General features: G+C 36.0%; 3 long non-coding RNA genes across 3 annotated transcripts; all 3 read left to right on the top strand.

The window, feature by feature from the left end:
* The first annotated feature begins 2300 nt into the window (after positions 1-2300).
* LOC144431439 (uncharacterized) lies at positions 2301-4008 on the top strand. Its single transcript, XR_013480007.1, has 3 exons — positions 2301-2578; positions 3338-3505; positions 3869-4008. It is a non-coding gene; the product is annotated as an uncharacterized LOC144431439 (long non-coding RNA).
* An 8905-nt stretch (positions 4009-12913) lies between these two features.
* LOC144431440 (uncharacterized) lies at positions 12914-14621 on the top strand. Its single transcript, XR_013480008.1, has 3 exons — positions 12914-13191; positions 13951-14118; positions 14482-14621. It is a non-coding gene; the product is annotated as an uncharacterized LOC144431440 (long non-coding RNA).
* A 5938-nt stretch (positions 14622-20559) lies between these two features.
* Positions 20560-22267, top strand: LOC144431442 (uncharacterized). The gene is made up of 3 exons (XR_013480009.1): positions 20560-20837; positions 21597-21764; positions 22128-22267. It is a non-coding gene; the product is annotated as an uncharacterized LOC144431442 (long non-coding RNA).
* Positions 22268-22623: the final 356 nt, after the last annotated feature.

The raw sequence follows: 22623 nt of genomic DNA, 5'->3' as shown, positions 1-22623 counted from the left end.
ATAAGAATATCTCCATCTTTTGATCTTAGGCACCCTGTTTTTGATGACACTTTTTCTCCTGCGAACTCTTTTATATTTTAATGCATAGTTTTGCTATTTATTCCGATGTTGGCCTCAATTTCTTTGCACTGTGTGTTGATTCAATGTTCTTTTGCTCCATTGCACCTATTTTTCACTTGTTTGTCTAGTTTTCTGTACTTATGTTTGTCTGCTTTTGCTTTTCTTCTTTCCTTCATTAGGTCTAAAATTTCTGGGGTCATCTATTTTTTGTCTTTCCTTCGTTTTGTAACAGGAATGTGTTCTTTTGCTGCTTTTAGTGTGCTCTCTTTCATTATTTGCCAATTTTCGTCTGTCGTGATGAATTGTTCTTGACACTGATGCTATACTTATTCATCGTCTCTTCGTTTTCTAGTTTGTAGACTTGTAGCTTTGGGGTTGCTGTTGCTATCCTTAGCCGTTTTAGCTTAAGTTCCATTGTACCAGGCACATACATGGTGTTGTTTTGTTGAAAAAAAATACGTTAAAACTTGAAGGAATTAGGTATAATTAGCGTCCAAATCCAAGGCAGAGGATAAAACTCAGAATAAAATTAATTTGGTTTTGAAATCAGCCCTTAATGTATTCAACAGCTGTCGCTGATGTGAACGCAAGGGGATATTAGAAATATGAAACTTCGAAATTCGCCGACCGCTTATTCTTGCAAAAAACGAGAAAGGGCGGGAATATAGAATACCAACTTTAGGATATCGTCGCCAAAACGATCGTAGTGACAATCAGCCGCCATTAACCAGTAAAAAAAACGCTTTTTTGTCGACTTTTCAATGTTTCTATCAATTTCTAAATGGTGTATCGAATCGACCTCCGACGTTCTGGATCCCTGTTATGTATAAAAAATATTCAAATTATTCGATTCGAAAAAAGATTCGATTTTGCCCGCCCTAGACTAACAGCCATCTAATTCAGCTTTGATTTCTAATAAGTTTGTCAAAGCGGGTCGTAATCGTGGAGGATGCAAAGTGCAGTAGCTGCTTGAGATGATCGCCAGATATTCCGGGACTATTTCGATTACTGGAACAAAATTAAAATGCTCTAGAATTAAAATAATCATTGAGTTATTTGATTTATGCATAATATCCGGGAATGCGACAAAAACTGAAAATCCACGGAAGCAAGCCAATGATTACAGCCATGTCTAAAATCTTTCCAAGTGAAAAGGGTCCGAGTGGCCGTGAAAACGCTCACTGTTGCGTCACTATTGCATCTTGTAGGTTAGTCAACGCTACGCAAATAAACACGGGAGAATCCATTCGACTAATAGACCTCAGCATTTTATTTCAATGAACATTTTTTTTTGAAAATAATTAATTTTAAATAAATTTTTTTAAATTTTTTTTGAAAATAATTAAAGCATTAACGAGAGCCGCAGGAAAGGTTGTTGAGAGCCCTGATCTATATTGTATTCTGGGGCGACAAAAGGAGTAGCAGGGAGCTCTGTACAAGCGTCACGACGAATAAATACCTGTACCACGAGGCTGCGATATGTAGCATTTGCGGTGGTACGGTACCGTACCTGTGCTGTACCGGTACCTACCGTACTACGCCCAAAACAAAATTATTTACAACGTGGAATTGGGCTATACTATAATAAATCTAGTACATACCTGGCGTATTGATATATTTCTGTATTTGCGTTTTTTTAAATTTCTTAGCAGTTTTTGTGACGATTTATTCTAGCTTAGATCGTAGACTACAGTTGTACCAGTAGTCTATTGCTATATGGGTTGTTGTCATAAACAGACATAGGGCCCAGTATTTTAGTATAGTTTCGATGGTAAGCAGTTGCGCAGTGGTACCGGTACCGTCGAACAGATACTCCTAGTCCTAATACAGTAATATAAACTTCAAAATGTTTTAACAAAAATGATATAATTTCAGATATTTAGATCTACCAGTGCCCAAAAGATTCCTTTTGGTTATATTTTGTGTGTGAGCAGAACTGAGATTTACCTACGATATCCATGTATCACTTCTGCACTGTGCCCCGGTGTATGTATCTTGTCATCGGCTAATTCACAAGTTTTCAGATTCAGATATTTTATTTCGTCGTGCATGAAACATTGTCAACAAATAATAATAAATTGGAATAAATCAAAAACACACAATGTATCGCAATTGACGAGCGCAAGGGCGCCATCAAGCGAATGCGATATACCTCAATGTACACAAATAAACGAGAATAACGCTTTTTTAACATGACTAAGCACTTTGAAAACTGGATCGGCGTGCCCAGCAACGTTAATTTCAATTTGACAGAACTTTACTGGCTTAATGAACTGATGCATGCTGAAGCATGCATTTCTTTCACATTTAGGTTATATGATAAAGTTGGCGAAAGTGAAAAACAGAACTTGGCACATAGCCTACAGAGTAAATGACGATGCGAATTTAGAATACAGTGGAAGAACACGATTGGATCCCGGTATGGTACCGGTAACGGTTCAGGGAATATACGACTAGAAGAAGATCAGACACATGAAAAGGCAATGTTTTCAGACTACTGGCAAATATAAACATCAAGGTAATGATTTTTTAATGCATGTTTGAAGGAGATGTAGGCCTAGTTCATTGATCGAATACTGTCAGTGAGCGTGTTCCATAACTTGACACCAACGAATTTGATGTAGTTTTGAGTAAGCTTGGTGGAAAAGTGATCCACAAAGTAAGAGCCTTTAGCAGATGACCGTGTCCCATAGGAGTGAATACTGCTCTGCTTTGAAAAGTAGTTAGTGAAAGCTGCAGGGAGTTTATTGTTATGGTGTTGATGCATTAACTTCAACACTTCAATTCTATGTATATATACAAGTTTAATAATTCTTAGTTTATTATAAATAGGACTTACCGTAGATGTGTGCAATAAGCAACATCAGAAATAGCGCGAATGGCCCGATTCTGCATAATTTCTAATCGGTGCAATAAAGATTTATCAGCAGAGGCCCACGCAACTACGCCATATTGAATATGGGACTGGAAAGGGAGTAGTAAACCATGCGTAATGTAGGTAGCGATGTAAATCTTTTAAGTTTATATAATATCCCAACCGACTTGGATAATTTAACGGCCAGGTTTGAAATTTGTGTATCCCATTTCAATTTGTTATCAATATATATGCCAAGGTATTTATAAGAAATAACGTTTTCAAGTTTTGTACCATCAATTTGGATTGACAGACCATTTTGAGATTTACGCCTATATGGTGATATTAACAATGTTTTAGACTTTTCTATATTTATTGTTAGTTTGTTAGATCTCATTCAATTAGCCACCTTTGCAATTTCAGCGTTTGCTCTTGATTGAAGAGCTGCATGGGATTTGTCGCTGTCGAGGAGGCTAGTGTCGTCAGCAAACAATTTGGTTAAAAGCGAAGAACAGTGAACTATGTCATTGACATCTACTAGAAAAAGTAATGGCCCCAATATACTACCTTGTGGAACTCCGTGAGTCACTGGTAAGAGAGAGGAACAATAAGTTCCCACTTTGACATATTGTGATCTATCGCTTAGATACCTAGTATGATTCAGCTTGTAAATTAAAATGTCATGATCCACAGTATCAAAAGCCTTTTTTAAATCTAAAAATGTTGCGCTAACGAACTCTTTTTTCTCTAATTTATCATAAACATAAGATATTGTATCTAAAATGGCGTGGCATGTCGAATGATTATTCTGAAAACCAAACTGAGATCTGTTTATAACATTATATTTAGTAAAAAAACTAATAAGTCGCTTATGGATCAAGCGCTCAAATATCTTATCAATCGATGAAAGGATTGCTATCGGTCTATAATTTGGAACACATTTCTTATTTCCAGATTTGAAGAGGGGGATTACTCGAGCAATTTTGAGACACGAAGGAAAGATTCCTAACGAGAGAGAACAATTAAAAAGTTCAGCTAAACATGGCGAAATGAGGTCAGCAACAAGTTTAAGGAACCGTGCTGGAATATTGTCTGGACCTACTGCCTTCCTATCTTTCAGATTTTGTATTTCTATTATCACTTCGTTTGAATCAGTCAAACTCATGAAAATGGACTGGCTTACACGATTGCGAAGAAAATGTTTGAAGCTAGTCATATCATTAGAAAACTTGTCTGAGAGACTGGACCCAATTGTTGAAAAGTACTTATTGAATTCGGTAGCGATTGAATTACCATCTTGATACAGCCATTCTCTCGGAAGATTTCATCAACATTTGATTTGGATTTATTATTTGTATGTGTAATTTGGTTAACTATTTGCCATGTTGTCCTTGGATTACCTGGTTTTGGGCAATAAGATTTTGGTAATAAATTTGTTTTGCTTTATACAATGTTTTTGACAAAACATTTCTATAATTTTTAAAGTAGGAGCGTTGAGAGCTGTTACCTTTCAGAAAATGGGATTTGAAAATCTTATTTTTGTGTCGAATACAGCTATTTAACCCTTTACTCAACCAGGGCTTTAGTTTTAACCTTTTCTGTCGTCGTGAAAGTGGCCGAAGGGGAGCATGGCGATCAATTAGAGTATTGATTGATAGTATAAATTCTTCAAAAGCACTATTGTAGTTCAGGGCATTCAATTGAAATGTATCAAACAAGTTATCAAAAATGCTCTGTGCATCTGTGCGAAAAGAGTCAATCGAGAAGTTTGACATGTCCCTAGAAATTATGCAATCATTTTTATGAATAGGTGTTACACCACTAAGAGAACACATTATTGGGAAATGGTCTGTTATATCTGATAGAACAACATAGGAATTAATTTTCAAATTTGTCAAATTGGTGTACATGTGGTCGATCAATGTTGCAGAAGTTTGACCTACTCTAGTGGGTTTGGTTATCAAGGAGAAGGCATTATGAGAAATGAGCATATTAACATAATTGGTAATTTGGACATTACTGGATGTTGAAAGCAAGTTAATGTTAAAGTCACCGACTATCAAAAAGTGTTTCTTAGCCAATTTAGCTAAAGATATTTCAAAAATATCAGTGACTGTTTTTCACTGTTTTTAAGCGTTTTAGCAGGGTTATTGGTGTTTTTTGACGGTTTTTCACTGTTTTTAAGCGTTTTAGCAGGGTTATTGGTGTTTTTTGACGGTTTTTCACTGTTTTTAAGCGTTTTAGCAGGGTTATTGGTGTTTTTTGACGGTTTTTCACTGTTTTTAAGCGTTTTAGCAGGGTTATTGGTGTTTTCTGACGGTTTTTCACTGTTTTTAAGCGCTTTAGCAGGGTTATCGGTGTTTTTTGACGGTTTTCCACTGTTTTTAAGCGTTTTAGCAGGGTTATTGGTGTTTTTTGACGGTTTTTCACTGTTTTTAAGCGTTTTAGCAGGGTTATTGGTGTTTTTTGGCGGTTTTTCACTGTTTTTAATCGTTTTAGCAGGGTTATTGGTGTTTTTTGACGGTTTTTCACTGTTTTTAAGCGTTTTAGCAGGGTTATTGGTGTTTTTTGACGGCTTTTCACTGTTTTAAAGCGTTTTAGCAGGGTTATTGGTGTTTTTTGACGGTTTTTCACTGTTTTTTAAGCGTTTTAGCAGGGTTATTGGTGTTTTTTGACGGTTTTCACTGTTTTTAAGCGTTTTAGCAGGGTTATTGGTGTTTTTTGACGGTTTTTCACTGTTTTTAAGCGTGTTAGAAGGGTTATTGGTGTTTTTTGACGGTTTTTCACTGTTTTTAAGCGTGTTAGCAGGGTTATTAGTGTTTTTTGACGGTTTTTCACTGTTTTTAAGCGTTTTAGCAGGGTTATTGGTGTTTTTTGACGGTTTTTCACTGTTTTTAAGCGTTTTAGCAGGGTTTTTGGTGTTTTTTGACGGTTTTTCACTGTTTTTAAGCGTTTTAGCAGGGTTATTGGTGTTTTTTGACGGTTTTTCACTGTTTTTAAGCGTTTTAGAAGGGTTATTAGTGTTTTTTGACGGTTTTTCACTGTTTTTAAGCGTTTTAGCAGGGTTATTGGTGTTTTTTGACGGTTTTTCACTGTTTTTAAGCGTTTTAGCAGGGTTATTGGTGTTTTTTGACGGTTTTTCACTGTTTTTAAGCGTTTTGGCAGGGTTATTGGTGTTTTTTGACGGTTTTTCACTGTTTTTAAGCGTTTTAGCAGGGTTATTGGTGTTTTTTGACGGTTTTTCACTGTTTTTAAGCGTTTTAGCAGGGTTATTGGTGTTTTTTGACGGTTATTCACTGTTTTTAAGCGTTTTGGCAGAGTTATTGGTGTTTTTTGACGGTTTTTCACTGTTTTTAAGCGTTTTAGCAGGGTTATTGGTGTTTTTTGACAGTTTTTCACTGTTTTTAAGCGTTTTAGCAGGGTTATTGGTGTTTTTTGACGGTTTTTCACTGTTTTTAAGCGTTTTAGCAGGGTTATTGGTGTTTTTTGACGGTTTTTCACTGTTTTTAAGCGTTTTAGCAGGGTTATTGGTGTTTTTTGACGGTTTTTCACTGTTTTTAAGCGTTTTAGCAGGGTTATTGTTGTTTTTTGACGGTTTTTCACTGTTTTTAAGCGTTTTAGCATGGTTATTGGTGTTTTTTGACGGTTTTTCACTATTTTTAAGCGTTTTAGCAGGGTTATTGGTGTTTTTTGACGGTTTTTCACTGTTTTTAAGCGTTTTAGCAGGGTTATTGGTGTTTTTTGACGGTTTTTCACTGTTTTTAAGCGTTTTAGCAGGGTTATTGGTGTTTTTTGACGGTTTTTCACTGTTTTTAAGCGTTTTAGCAGGGTTATTGGTGTTTCTTGACGGGTTTTCACTGTTTTTAAGCGTTTTAGCAGGGTTATTGGTGTTTCTTGACGGTTTTTCACTGTTTTTAAGCGTTTTAGCAGGGTTATTGGTGTTTCTTGACGGTTTTTCACTGTTTTTAAGCGTTTTAGCAGGGTTATTGGTGTTTTTTGACGGTTTTTCACTGTTTTTAAGCGTTTTAGCAGGGTTATTGGTGTTTTTTGACGGTTTTTCACTGTTTTTAAGCGTTTTAGCAGGGTTATTGGTGTTTTTTGACGGTTTTTCACTGTTTTTAAGCGTTTTAGAAGGGTTATTGGTGTTTTTTGACGGTTTTTCACTGTTTTTAAGCGTTTTAGCAGGGTTATTGGTGTTTTTTGACGGGTTTTCACTGTTTTTAAGCGTTTTAGCAGGGTTATTGGTGTTTTTTGACGGTTTTTCACTATTTTTAAGCGTTTTAGCAGGGTTATTGGTGTTTTTTGACTGTTTTTCACTGTTTTTAAGCGTTTTAGCAGGGTTATTGGTGTTTTTTGACGGTTTTTCACTGTTTTTAGGCGTTTTAGCAGGGTTATTGGTGTTTTTTGACGGTTTTTCACTATTTTTAAGCGTTTTAGCAGGGTTATTGGTGTTTTTTGACGGTTTTTCACTGTTTTTAAGCGTTTTAGCAGGGTTATTGGTGTTTTTTGACGGTTTTTCACTGTTTTTTAGCGTTTTAGCAGGGTTATTGGTGTTTTTTGACGGTTTTTCACTGTTTTTAAGCGTTTTAGCAGGGTTATTGGTGTTTTTTGACAGGTTTTCACTGTTTTTAAGCGTTTTAGCAGGGTTATTGGTGTTTTTTGACTGTTTTTCACTGTTTGTAAGCGTTTTAGCAGGGTTATTGGTGTTTTTTGACGGTTTTTCACTGTTTTTAAGCGTTTTAGCAGGGTTATTGGTGTTTTTTGACTGTTTTTCACTGTTTTTAAGCGTTTTAGCAGGGTTATTGGTGTTTTTTGACGGTTTTTCACTGTTTTTAAGCGTTTTAGCAGGGTTATTGGTGTTTCTTGACGGTTTTTCACTGTTTTTAAGCGTTTTAGCAGGGTTATTGGTGTTTCTTGACGGTTTTTCACTGTTTTTAAGCGTTTTAGCAGGGTTATTGGTGTTTCTTGACGGTTTTTCACTGTTTTTAAGCGTTTTAGCAGGGTTATTGGTGTTTTTTGACGGTTTTTCACTGTTTTTAAGCGTTTTAGCAGGGTTATTGGTGTTTCTTGACGGGTTTTCACTGTTTTTAAGCGTTTTAGCAGGGTTATTGGTGTTTTTTGACGGTTTTTCACTGTTTTTAAGCGTTTTAGCAGGGTTATTGGTGTTTTTTGACGGTTTTTCACTGTTTTTAAGCGTTTTAGCAGGGTTATTGGTGTTTTTTGACGGTTTTTCACTGTTTTTAAGCGTTTTAGCAGGGTTATTGGTGTTCTTTGACGGTTTTTCACTGTATTTAAGCGTTTTAGCAGGGTTATTGGTGTTTTTTGACGGTTTTTCACTGTTTTTAAGCGTTTTAGCAGGGTTATTGGTGTTTTTTGACGGTTTTTCACTGTTTTTAAGCGTTTTGGCAGGGTTATTGGTGTTTTTTGACGGTTTTTCAGTGTTTTTAAGCGTTTTAGCAGGGTTATTGGTGTTTTTTGACGGTTTTTCACTGTTTTTAAGCGTTTTAGCAGGGTTATTGGTGTTTTTTGACGGTTTTTCACTGTTTTTAAGCGTTTTAGAAGGGTTATTGGTGTTTTTTGACGGTTTTTCACTGTTTTTAAGCGTTTTAGCAGGGTTATTGGTGTTTTTTGACGGTTTTTCACTGTTTTTAAGCGTTTTAGCAGGGTTATTGGTGTTTTTGACGGTTTTTCACTGTTTTTAAGCGTTTTAGCAGGGTTATTGGTGTTTTTTGACGGTTTTTCACTGTTTTTAAGCGTTTTAGAAGGGTTATTGGTGTTTTTTGACGGTTTTTCACTGTTTTTAAGCGTTTTAGCAGGGTTATTGGTGTTTTTTGACGGTTTTTCACTGTTTTTAAGCGTTTTAGCAGGGTTATTGGTGTATTTGACGGTTTTTCACTGTTTTTAAGCGTTTTAGCAGGGTTATTGGTGTTTTTTGACGGTTTTTCACTGTTTTTAAGCGTTTTAGCAGGGTTATTGGTGTTTTTTGACGGTTTTTCACTGTATTTAAGCGTTTTAGCAGGGTTATTGGTGTTTTTTGACGGTTTTTCACTGTTTTTAAGCGTTTTAGCAGGGTTATTGGTGTTTTTTGACGGTTTTTCACTGTTTTTAAGCGTTTTGGCAGGGTTATTGGTGTTTTTTGACGGTTTTTCACTGTTTTTAAGCGTTTTAGCAGGGTTATTGGTGTTTTTTGACGGTTTTTCACTGTTTTTAAGCGTTTTAGCAGGGTTATTGGTGTTTTTTGACGGTTTTTCACTGTTTTTAAGCGTTTTAGCAGGGTTATTGGTGTTTTTTGACGGTTTTTCACTGTTTTTAAGCGTTTTACTAAGGTTCTTGGTGTTTTTAGACAGTTTTTCACTGTTTTTAAGCGTTTTAGCAGGGTTCTTGTTGTTTTTAGACGGTTTTTAGGCGTTTTAGCAGGGTTCTTGGTGTTTTTAGACGGTTTTCCACTGTTTTAGCAGGCTTATTGGTGATTTTAGACGGTTTTTCACTGTTTTTAAGCGTTTTAGCAGGGTTCTTGGTGTTTTTAGACGGGTTTTCACTGTTTTTAAGCGTTTTAGCAGGGTTCTTGGTGTTTTTAGACGGGTTTTCACTGTCTTTAAGCGTTTATGAGGGATCTTGGGGTTTATATACGGTTTTTCACTGTTTTTAGGCGTTTTAGCAGGGTTCTTGGTGTTTTTAGACGGTTTTTCACTGTTTTAGCAGGGTTATTGGTGTTTTTAGGCGTTTTTCCACTGTTTTTAAGCGTTTTAGCAGGGTTTTCGTTTTTTTAGACGGTTTTTCACTGTTTTTAAGCGTTTTACCAGGGTTCTTGGTGTTTTTAGACGGTTTTTGACTGTTTTTAAGCGTTTAGCAGGGTTACATCAATATAAAAATAAATATAAAAAAGTGATAAATTTGTGGCAAAGAATATTTTGTTGCGCATATCTGTTTAAAATAATCTACATTCGCCCTGGTGGATAAACGCTTCTACCCGCATTTCAATGCAGTTTTAATATCGAGAAACGAATGACGCAGATTATATCAATATGGCTTTTTCATTACTTCTTCGTTTGACTTTTTTTCCATCCATGATATTCTCATAATTCGTCTGATATACCACATTTCTGCTGCTTCAAGTCTTCTCTCGAGGTCTTTTGTCAGCGTCCAGCATTCACATCCGTACAGAAGGATGGACCATATGTAGGCTTTTAGAGTCTTGATTTTGGTACTGAGTTTTATATTTCTGTTGGTGAAGATGGGTTTCATCTTGTTAAATGTGTCTTTTAACATAGCGGTTCTCTTCTGGATTTCAGTCTTGCATGTATGTATGTATGTATGTATGTATGTATGTATGTATGTATGTATGTATGTATGTATGTATGTATGTATGTATGTATGTATGTATGTGTGTATGTATGTATGTATGTATGTATGTATGTTTATTCGTCTCGTAATAGTGATAAATAAATAAATGAACAATTATTATTATTTAAGACTGGATGCATGCACAAGACCGTACTGGCCTAAAACACAAATGTGCGGAATGCACCCTTGGGTCCTGTGGCCTTGCCCTTTTTCATCTTTAAGGGCTTTGTGGACTTCCTCTTCAAGAATATGTTGGCGTTCATCTTCATTACTGATGGTGAGTGGTGGCCCTCTATCATTGTAATACAACTCTGTGATGTATTCTGATCACCTGTTGAGGATGTCTTCCTTTTCCATAAGAATATCTCCATCTTTTGATCTTAGGCACCCTGTTTTTGATGACACTTTTTCTCCTGCGAACTCTTTTATATTTTAATGCATAGTTTTGCTATTTATTCCGATGTTGGCCTCAATTTCTTTGCACTGTGTGTTGATTCAATGTTCTTTTGCTCCATTGCACCTATTTTTCACTTGTTTGTCTAGTTTTCTGTACTTATGTTTGTCTGCTTTTGCTTTTCTTCTTTCCTTCATTAGGTCTAAAATTTCTGGGGTCATCTATTTTTTGTCTTTCTTTCGTTTTGTAACAGGAATGTGTTCTTTTGCTGCTTTTAGTATGCTCTCTTTCATTATTTGCCAATTTTCGTCTGTCGTGATGAATTGTTCTTGACACTGATGCTATACTTATTCATCGTCTCTTCGTTTTCTAGTATGTAGACTTGTAGCTTTGGGGTTGCTGTTGCTATCCTTAGCCGTTTTAGCTTAAGTTCCATTGTACCAGGCACATACATGGTGTTGTTTTGTTGAAAAAAAATACGTTAAAACTTGAAGGAATTAGGTATAATTAGCGTCCAAATCCAAGGCAGAGGATAAAACTCAGAATAAAATTAATTTGGTTTTGAAATCAGCCCTTAATGTATTCAACAGCTGTCGCTGATGTGAACGCAAGGGGATATTAGAAATATGAAACTTCGAAATTCGCCGACCGCTTATTCTTGCAAAAAACGAGAAAGGGCGGGAATATAGAATACCAACTTTAGGATATCGTCGCCAAAACGATCGTAGTGACAATCAGCCGCCATTAACCAGTAAAAAAAACGCTTTTTTGTCGACTTTTCAATGTTTCTATCAATTTCTAAATGGTGTATCGAATCGACCTCCGACGTTCTGGATCCCTGTTATGTATAAAAAATATTCAAATTATTCGATTCGAAAAAAGATTCGATTTTGCCCGCCCTAGACTAACAGCCATCTAATTCAGCTTTGATTTCTAATAAGTTTGTCAAAGCGGGTCGTAATCGTGGAGGATGCAAAGTGCAGTAGCTGCTTGAGATGATCGCCAGATATTCCGGGACTATTTCGATTACTGGAACAAAATTAAAATGCTCTAGAATTAAAATAATCATTGAGTTATTTGATTTATGCATAATATCCGGGAATGCGACAAAAACTGAAAATCCACGGAAGCAAGCCAATGATTACAGCCATGTCTAAAATCTTTCCAAGTGAAAAGGGTCCGAGTGGCCGTGAAAACGCTCACTGTTGCGTCACTATTGCATCTTGTAGGTTAGTCAACGCTACGCAAATAAACACGGGAGAATCCATTCGACTAATAGACCTCAGCATTTTATTTCAATGAACATTTTTTTTTGAAAATAATTAATTTTAAATAAATTTTTTTAAATTTTTTTTGAAAATAATTAAAGCATTAACGAGAGCCGCAGGAAAGGTTGTTGAGAGCCCTGATCTATATTGTATTCTGGGGCGACAAAAGGAGTAGCAGGGAGCTCTGTACAAGCGTCACGACGAATAAATACCTGTACCACGAGGCTGCGATATGTAGCATTTGCGGTGGTACGGTACCGTACCTGTGCTGTACCGGTACCTACCGTACTACGCCCAAAACAAAATTATTTACAACGTGGAATTGGGCTATACTATAATAAATCTAGTACATACCTGGCGTATTGATATATTTCTGTATTTGCGTTTTTTTAAATTTCTTAGCAGTTTTTGTGACGATTTATTCTAGCTTAGATCGTAGACTACAGTTGTACCAGTAGTCTATTGCTATATGGGTTGTTGTCATAAACAGACATAGGGCCCAGTATTTTAGTATAGTTTCGATGGTAAGCAGTTGCGCAGTGGTACCGGTACCGTCGAACAGATACTCCTAGTCCTAATACAGTAATATAAACTTCAAAATGTTTTAACAAAAATGATATAATTTCAGATATTTAGATCTACCAGTGCCCAAAAGATTCCTTTTGGTTATATTTTGTGTGTGAGCAGAACTGAGATTTACCTACGATATCCATGTATCACTTCTGCACTGTGCCCCGGTGTATGTATCTTGTCATCGGCTAATTCACAAGTTTTCAGATTCAGATATTTTATTTCGTCGTGCATGAAACATTGTCAACAAATAATAATAAATTGGAATAAATCAAAAACACACAATGTATCGCAATTGACGAGCGCAAGGGCGCCATCAAGCGAATGCGATATACCTCAATGTACACAAATAAACGAGAATAACGCTTTTTTAACATGACTAAGCACTTTGAAAACTGGATCGGCGTGCCCAGCAACGTTAATTTCAATTTGACAGAACTTTACTGGCTTAATGAACTGATGCATGCTGAAGCATGCATTTCTTTCACATTTAGGTTATATGATAAAGTTGGCGAAAGTGAAAAACAGAACTTGGCACATAGCCTACAGAGTAAATGACGATGCGAATTTAGAATACAGTGGAAGAACACGATTGGATCCCGGTATGGTACCGGTAACGGTTCAGGGAATATACGACTAGAAGAAGATCAGACACATGAAAAGGCAATGTTTTCAGACTACTGGCAAATATAAACATCAAGGTAATGATTTTTTAATGCATGTTTGAAGGAGATGTAGGCCTAGTTCATTGATCGAATACTGTCAGTGAGCGTGTTCCATAACTTGACACCAACGAATTTGATGTAGTTTTGAGTAAGCTTGGTGGAAAAGTGATCCACAAAGTAAGAGCCTTTAGCAGATGACCGTGTCCCATAGGAGTGAATACTGCTCTGCTTTGAAAAGTAGTTAGTGAAAGCTGCAGGGAGTTTATTGTTATGGTGTTGATGCATTAACTTCAACACTTCAATTCTATGTATATATACAAGTTTAATAATTCTTAGTTTATTATAAATAGGACTTACCGTAGATGTGTGCAATAAGCAACATCAGAAATAGCGCGAATGGCCCGATTCTGCATAATTTCTAATCGGTGCAATAAAGATTTATCAGCAGAGGCCCACGCAACTACGCCATATTGAATATGGGACTGGAAAGGGAGTAGTAAACCATGCGTAATGTAGGTAGCGATGTAAATCTTTTAAGTTTATATAATATCCCAACCGACTTGGATAATTTAACGGCCAGGTTTGAAATTTGTGTATCCCATTTCAATTTGTTATCAATATATATGCCAAGGTATTTATAAGAAATAACGTTTTCAAGTTTTGTACCATCAATTTGGATTGACAGACCATTTTGAGATTTACGCCTATATGGTGATATTAACAATGTTTTAGACTTTTCTATATTTATTGTTAGTTTGTTAGATCTCATTCAATTAGCCACCTTTGCAATTTCAGCGTTTGCTCTTGATTGAAGAGCTGCATGGGATTTGTCGCTGTCGAGGAGGCTAGTGTCGTCAGCAAACAATTTGGTTAAAAGCGAAGAACAGTGAACTATGTCATTGACATCTACTAGAAAAAGTAATGGCCCCAATATACTACCTTGTGGAACTCCGTGAGTCACTGGTAAGAGAGAGGAACAATAAGTTCCCACTTTGACATATTGTGATCTATCGCTTAGATACCTAGTATGATTCAGCTTGTAAATTAAAATGTCATGATCCACAGTATCAAAAGCCTTTTTTAAATCTAAAAATGTTGCGCTAACGAACTCTTTTTTCTCTAATTTATCATAAACATAAGATATTGTATCTAAAATGGCGTGGCATGTCGAATGATTATTCTGAAAACCAAACTGAGATCTGTTTATAACATTATATTTAGTAAAAAAACTAATAAGTCGCTTATGGATCAAGCGCTCAAATATCTTATCAATCGATGAAAGGATTGCTATCGGTCTATAATTTGGAACACATTTCTTATTTCCAGATTTGAAGAGGGGGATTACTCGAGCAATTTTGAGACACGAAGGAAAGATTCCTAACGAGAGAGAACAATTAAAAAGTTCAGCTAAACATGGCGAAATGAGGTCAGCAACAAGTTTAAGGAACCGTGCTGGAATATTGTCTGGACCTACTGCCTTCCTATCTTTCAGATTTTGTATTTCTATTATCACTTCGTTTGAATCAGTCAAACTCATGAAAATGGACTGGCTTACACGATTGCGAAGAAAATGTTTGAAGCTAGTCATATCATTAGAAAACTTGTCTGAGAGACTGGACCCAATTGTTGAAAAGTACTTATTGAATTCGGTAGCGATTGAATTACCATCTTGATACAGCCATTCTCTCGGAAGATTTCATCAACATTTGATTTGGATTTATTATTTGTATGTGTAATTTGGTTAACTATTTGCCATGTTGTCCTTGGATTACCTGGTTTTGGGCAATAAGATTTTGGTAATAAATTTGTTTTGCTTTATACAATGTTTTTGACAAAACATTTCTATAATTTTTAAAGTAGGAGCGTTGAGAGCTGTTACCTTTCAGAAAATGGGATTTGAAAATCTTATTTTTGTGTCGAATACAGCTATTTAACCCTTTACTCAACCAGGGCTTTAGTTTTAACCTTTTCTGTCGTCGTGAAAGTGGCCGAAGGGGAGCATGGCGATCAATTAGAGTATTGATTGATAGTATAAATTCTTCAAAAGCACTATTGTAGTTCAGGGCATTCAATTGAAATGTATCAAACAAGTTATCAAAAATGCTCTGTGCATCTGTGCGAAAAGAGTCAATCGAGAAGTTTGACATGTCCCTAGAAATTATGCAATCATTTTTATGAATCGGTGTTACACCACTAAGAGAACACATTATTGGGAAATGGTCTGTTATATCTGATAGAACAACATAGGAATTAATTTTCAAATTTGTCAAATTGGTGTACATGTGGTCGATCAATGTTGCAGAAGTTTGACCTACTCTAGTGGGTTTGGTTATCAAGGAGAAGGCATTATGAGAAATGAGCATATTAACATAATTGGTAATTTGGACATTACTGGATGTTGAAAGCAAGTTAATGTTAAAGTCACCGACTATCAAAAAGTGTTTCTTAGCCAATTTAGCTAAAGATATTTCAAAAATATCAGTGACTGTTTTTCACTGTTTTTAAGCGTTTTAGCAGGGTTATTGGTGTTTTTTGACGGTTTTTCACTGTTTTTAAGCGTTTTAGCAGGGTTATTGGTGTTTTTTGACGGTTTTTCACTGTTTTTAAGCGTTTTAGCAGGGTTATTGGTGTTTTTTGACGGTTTTTCACTGTTTTTAAGCGTTTTAGCAGGGTTATTGGTGTTTTCTGACGGTTTTTCACTGTTTTTAAGCGCTTTAGCAGGGTTATCGGTGTTTTTTGACGGTTTTCCACTGTTTTTAAGCGTTTTAGCAGGGTTATTGGTGTTTTTTGACGGTTTTTCACTGTTTTTAAGCGTTTTAGCAGGGTTATTGGTGTTTTTTGGCGGTTTTTCACTGTTTTTAATCGTTTTAGCAGGGTTATTGGTGTTTTTTGACGGTTTTTCACTGTTTTTAAGCGTTTTAGCAGGGTTATTGGTGTTTTTTGACGGCTTTTCACTGTTTTAAAGCGTTTTAGCAGGGTTATTGGTGTTTTTTGACGGTTTTTCACTGTTTTTTAAGCGTTTTAGCAGGGTTATTGGTGTTTTTTGACGGTTTTCACTGTTTTTAAGCGTTTTAGCAGGGTTATTGGTGTTTTTTGACGGTTTTTCACTGTTTTTAAGCGTTTTAGAAGGGTTATTGGTGTTTTTTGACGGTTTTTCACTGTTTTTAAGCGTTTTAGCAGGGTTATTGGTGTTTTTTGACGGTTTTTCACTGTTTTTAAGCGTTTTAGCAGGGTTATTGGTGTTTTTTGACGGTTTTTCACTGTTTTTAAGCGTTTTAGCAGGGTTATTGGTGTTTTTTGACGGTTTTTCACTGTTTTTAAGCGTTTTAGCAGGGTTATTGGTGTTTTTTGACGGTTTTTCACTGATTTTAAGCGTTTTAGCAGGGTTATTGGTGTTTTTTGACGGTTTTTCACTGTTTTTAAGCGTTTTAGCAGGGTTATTGGTGTTTTTTGACGGTTTTTCACTGTTTTTAAGCGTTTTGGCAGGGTTATTGGTGTTTTTTGACGGTTTTTCACTGTTTTTAAGCGTTTTAGCAGGGTTATTGGTGTTTTTTGACGGTTTTTCACTGTTTTTAAGCGTTTTAGCAGGGTTATTGGTGTTTTTTGACGGTTTTTCACTGTTTTTAAGCGTTTTAGCAGGGTTATTGGTGTTTTTTGACGGTTTTTCACTGTTTTTAAGCGTTTTACTAAGGTTCTTGGTGTTTTTAGACAGTTTTTCACTGTTTTTAAGCGTTTTAGCAGGGTTCTTGTTGTTTTTAGACGGTTTTTAGGCGTTTTAGCAGGGTTCTTGGTGTTTTTAGACGGTTTTCCACTGTTTTAGCAGGCTTATTGGTGATTTTAGACGGTTTTTCACTGTTTTTAAGCGTTTTAGCAGGGTTCTTGGTGTTTTTAGACGGGTTTTCACTGTTTTTAAGCGTTTTAGCAGGGTTCTTGGTGTTTTTAGACGGGTTTTCACTGTCTTTAAGCGTTTATGAGGGATCTTGGGGTTTATATACGGTTTTTCACTGTTTTTAGGCGTTTTAGCAGGGTTCTTGGTGTTTTTAGACGGTTTTTCACTGTTTTAGCAGGGTTATTGGTGTTTTTAGGCGTTTTTCCACTGTTTTTAAGCGTTTTAGCAGGGTTTTCGTTTTTTTAGACGGTTTTTCACTGTTTTTAAGCGTTTTACCAGGGTTCTTGGTGTTTTTAGACGGTTTTTGACTGTTTTTAAGCGTTTAGCAGGGTTACATCAATATAAAAATAAATATAAAAAAGTGATAAATTTGTGGCAAAGAATATTTTGTTGCGCATATCTGTTTAAAATAATCTACATTCGCCCTGGTGGATAAACGCTTCTACCCGCATTTCAATGCAGTTTTAATATCGAGAAACGAATGACGCAGATTATATCAATATGGCTTTTTCATTACTTCTTCGTTTGACTTTTTTTCCATCCATGATATTCTCATAATTCGTCTGATATACCACATTTCTGCTGCTTCAAGTCTTCTCTCGAGGTCTTTTGTCAGCGTCCAGCATTCACATCCGTACAGAAGGATGGACCATATGTAGGCTTTTAGAGTCTTGATTTTGGTACTGAGTTTTATATTTCTGTTGGTGAAGATGGGTTTCATCTTGTTAAATGTGTCTTTTAACATAGCGGTTCTCTTCTGGATTTCAGTCTTGCATGTATGTATGTATGTATGTATGTATGTATGTATGTATGTATGTATGTATGTATGTATGTATGTATGTATGTATGTATGTATGTATGTATGTATGTATGTATGTATGTATGTATGTATGTATGTATGTGTGTATGTATGTATGTATGTATGTATGTATGTTTATTCGTCTCGTAATAGTGATAAATAAATAAATGAACAATTATTATTATTTAAGACTGGATGCATGCACAAGACCGTACTGGCCTAAAACACAAATGTGCGGAATGCACCCTTGGGTCCTGTGGCCTTGCCCTTTTTCATCTTTAAGGGCTTTGTGGACTTCCTCTTCAAGAATATGTTGGCGTTCATCTTCATTACTGATGGTGAGTGGTGGCCCTCTATCATTGTAATACAACTCTGTGATGTATTCTGATCACCTGTTGAGGATGTCTTCCTTTTCCATAAGAATATCTCCATCTTTTGATCTTAGGCACCCTGTTTTTGATGACACTTTTTCTCCTGCGAACTCTTTTATATTTTAATGCATAGTTTTGCTATTTATTCCGATGTTGGCCTCAATTTCTTTGCACTGTGTGTTGATTCAATGTTCTTTTGCTCCATTGCACCTATTTTTCACTTGTTTGTCTAGTTTTCTGTACTTATGTTTGTCTGCTTTTGCTTTTCTTCTTTCCTTCATTAGGTCTAAAATTTCTGGGGTCATCTATTTTTTGTCTTTCTTTCGTTTTGTAACAGGAATGTGTTCTTTTGCTGCTTTTAGTATGCTCTCTTTCATTATTTGCCAATTTTCGTCTGTCGTGATGAATTGTTCTTGACACTGATGCTATACTTATTCATCGTCTCTTCGTTTTCTAGTATGTAGACTTGTAGCTTTGGGGTTGCTGTTGCTATCCTTAGCCGTTTTAGCTTAAGTTCCATTGTACCAGGCACATACATGGTGTTGTTTTGTTGAAAAAAAATACGTTAAAACTTGAAGGAATTAGGTATAATTAGCGTCCAAATCCAAGGCAGAGGATAAAACTCAGAATAAAATTAATTTGGTTTTGAAATCAGCCCTTAATGTATTCAACAGCTGTCGCTGATGTGAACGCAAGGGGATATTAGAAATATGAAACTTCGAAATTCGCCGACCGCTTATTCTTGCAAAAAACGAGAAAGGGCGGGAATATAGAATACCAACTTTAGGATATCGTCGCCAAAACGATCGTAGTGACAATCAGCCGCCATTAACCAGTAAAAAAAACGCTTTTTTGTCGACTTTTCAATGTTTCTATCAATTTCTAAATGGTGTATCGAATCGACCTCCGACGTTCTGGATCCCTGTTATGTATAAAAAATATTCAAATTATTCGATTCGAAAAAAGATTCGATTTTGCCCGCCCTAGACTAACAGCCATCTAATTCAGCTTTGATTTCTAATAAGTTTGTCAAAGCGGGTCGTAATCGTGGAGGATGCAAAGTGCAGTAGCTGCTTGAGATGATCGCCAGATATTCCGGGACTATTTCGATTACTGGAACAAAATTAAAATGCTCTAGAATTAAAATAATCATTGAGTTATTTGATTTATGCATAATATCCGGGAATGCGACAAAAACTGAAAATCCACGGAAGCAAGCCAATGATTACAGCCATGTCTAAAATCTTTCCAAGTGAAAAGGGTCCGAGTGGCCGTGAAAACGCTCACTGTTGCGTCACTATTGCATCTTGTAGGTTAGTCAACGCTACGCAAATAAACACGGGAGAATCCATTCGACTAATAGACCTCAGCATTTTATTTCAATGAACATTTTTTTTTGAAAATAATTAATTTTAAATAAATTTTTTTAAATTTTTTTTGAAAATAATTAAAGCATTAACGAGAGCCGCAGGAAAGGTTGTTGAGAGCCCTGATCTATATTGTATTCTGGGGCGACAAAAGGAGTAGCAGGGAGCTCTGTACAAGCGTCACGACGAATAAATACCTGTACCACGAGGCTGCGATATGTAGCATTTGCGGTGGTACGGTACCGTACCTGTGCTGTACCGGTACCTACCGTACTACGCCCAAAACAAAATTATTTACAACGTGGAATTGGGCTATACTATAATAAATCTAGTACATACCTGGCGTATTGATATATTTCTGTATTTGCGTTTTTTTAAATTTCTTAGCAGTTTTTGTGACGATTTATTCTAGCTTAGATCGTAGACTACAGTTGTACCAGTAGTCTATTGCTATATGGGTTGTTGTCATAAACAGACATAGGGCCCAGTATTTTAGTATAGTTTCGATGGTAAGCAGTTGCGCAGTGGTACCGGTACCGTCGAACAGATACTCCTAGTCCTAATACAGTAATATAAACTTCAAAATGTTTTAACAAAAATGATATAATTTCAGATATTTAGATCTACCAGTGCCCAAAAGATTCCTTTTGGTTATATTTTGTGTGTGAGCAGAACTGAGATTTACCTACGATATCCATGTATCACTTCTGCACTGTGCCCCGGTGTATGTATCTTGTCATCGGCTAATTCACAAGTTTTCAGATTCAGATATTTTATTTCGTCGTGCATGAAACATTGTCAACAAATAATAATAAATTGGAATAAATCAAAAACACACAATGTATCGCAATTGACGAGCGCAAGGGCGCCATCAAGCGAATGCGATATACCTCAATGTACACAAATAAACGAGAATAACGCTTTTTTAACATGACTAAGCACTTTGAAAACTGGATCGGCGTGCCCAGCAACGTTAATTTCAATTTGACAGAACTTTACTGGCTTAATGAACTGATGCATGCTGAAGCATGCATTTCTTTCACATTTAGGTTATATGATAAAGTTGGCGAAAGTGAAAAACAGAACTTGGCACATAGCCTACAGAGTAAATGACGATGCGAATTTAGAATACAGTGGAAGAACACGATTGGATCCCGGTATGGTACCGGTAACGGTTCAGGGAATATACGACTAGAAGAAGATCAGACACATGAAAAGGCAATGTTTTCAGACTACTGGCAAATATAAACATCAAGGTAATGATTTTTTAATGCATGTTTGAAGGAGATGTAGGCCTAGTTCATTGATCGAATACTGTCAGTGAGCGTGTTCCATAACTTGACACCAACGAATTTGATGTAGTTTTGAGTAAGCTTGGTGGAAAAGTGATCCACAAAGTAAGAGCCTTTAGCAGATGACCGTGTCCCATAGGAGTGAATACTGCTCTGCTTTGAAAAGTAGTTAGTGAAAGCTGCAGGGAGTTTATTGTTATGGTGTTGATGCATTAACTTCAACACTTCAATTCTATGTATATATACAAGTTTAATAATTCTTAGTTTATTATAAATAGGACTTACCGTAGATGTGTGCAATAAGCAACATCAGAAATAGCGCGAATGGCCCGATTCTGCATAATTTCTAATCGGTGCAATAAAGATTTATCAGCAGAGGCCCACGCAACTACGCCATATTGAATATGGGACTGGAAAGGGAGTAGTAAACCATGCGTAATGTAGGTAGCGATGTAAATCTTTTAAGTTTATATAATATCCCAACCGACTTGGATAATTTAACGGCCAGGTTTGAAATTTGTGTATCCCATTTCAATTTGTTATCAATATATATGCCAAGGTATTTATAAGAAATAACGTTTTCAAGTTTTGTACCATCAATTTGGATTGACAGACCATTTTGAGATTTACGCCTATATGGTGATATTAACAATGTTTTAGACTTTTCTATATTTATTGTTAGTTTGTTAGATCTCATTCAATTAGCCACCTTTGCAATTTCAGCGTTTGCTCTTGATTGAAGAGCTGCATGGGATTTGTCGCTGTCGAGGAGGCTAGTGTCGTCAGCAAACAATTTGGTTAAAAGCGAAGAACAGTGAACTATGTCATTGACATCTACTAGAAAAAGTAATGGCCCCAATATACTACCTTGTGGAACTCCGTGAGTCACTGGTAAGAGAGAGGAACAATAAGTTCCCACTTTGACATATTGTGATCTATCGCTTAGATACCTAGTATGATTCAGCTTGTAAATTAAAATGTCATGATCCACAGTATCAAAAGCCTTTTTTAAATCTAAAAATGTTGCGCTAACGAACTCTTTTTTCTCTAATTTATCATAAACATAAGATATTGTATCTAAAATGGCGTGGCATGTCGAATGATTATTCTGAAAACCAAACTGAGATCTGTTTATAACATTATATTTAGTAAAAAAACTAATAAGTCGCTTATGGATCAAGCGCTCAAATATCTTATCAATCGATGAAAGGATTGCTATCGGTCTATAATTTGGAACACATTTCTTATTTCCAGATTTGAAGAGGGGGATTACTCGAGCAATTTTGAGACACGAAGGAAAGATTCCTAACGAGAGAGAACAATTAAAAAGTTCAGCTAAACATGGCGAAATGAGGTCAGCAACAAGTTTAAGGAACCGTGCTGGAATATTGTCTGGACCTACTGCCTTCCTATCTTTCAGATTTTGTATTTCTATTATCACTTCGTTTGAATCAGTCAAACTCATGAAAATGGACTGGCTTACACGATTGCGAAGAAAATGTTTGAAGCTAGTCATATCATTAGAAAACTTGTCTGAGAGACTGGACCCAATTGTTGAAAAGTACTTATTGAATTCGGTAGCGATTGAATTACCATCTTGATACAGCCATTCTCTCGGAAGATTTCATCAACATTTGATTTGGATTTATTATTTGTATGTGTAATTTGGTTAACTATTTGCCATGTTGTCCTTGGATTACCTGGTTTTGGGCAATAAGATTTTGGTAATAAATTTGTTTTGCTTTATACA

This window comes from Styela clava, chromosome 13 (genome assembly GCF_964204865.1).
Source record: "Styela clava chromosome 13, kaStyClav1.hap1.2, whole genome shotgun sequence".
In the NCBI taxonomy this organism is placed as follows: Eukaryota; Metazoa; Chordata; class Ascidiacea; order Stolidobranchia; family Styelidae; genus Styela; species Styela clava.
This window is presented reverse-complemented; position numbering and strand designations above follow the sequence as displayed.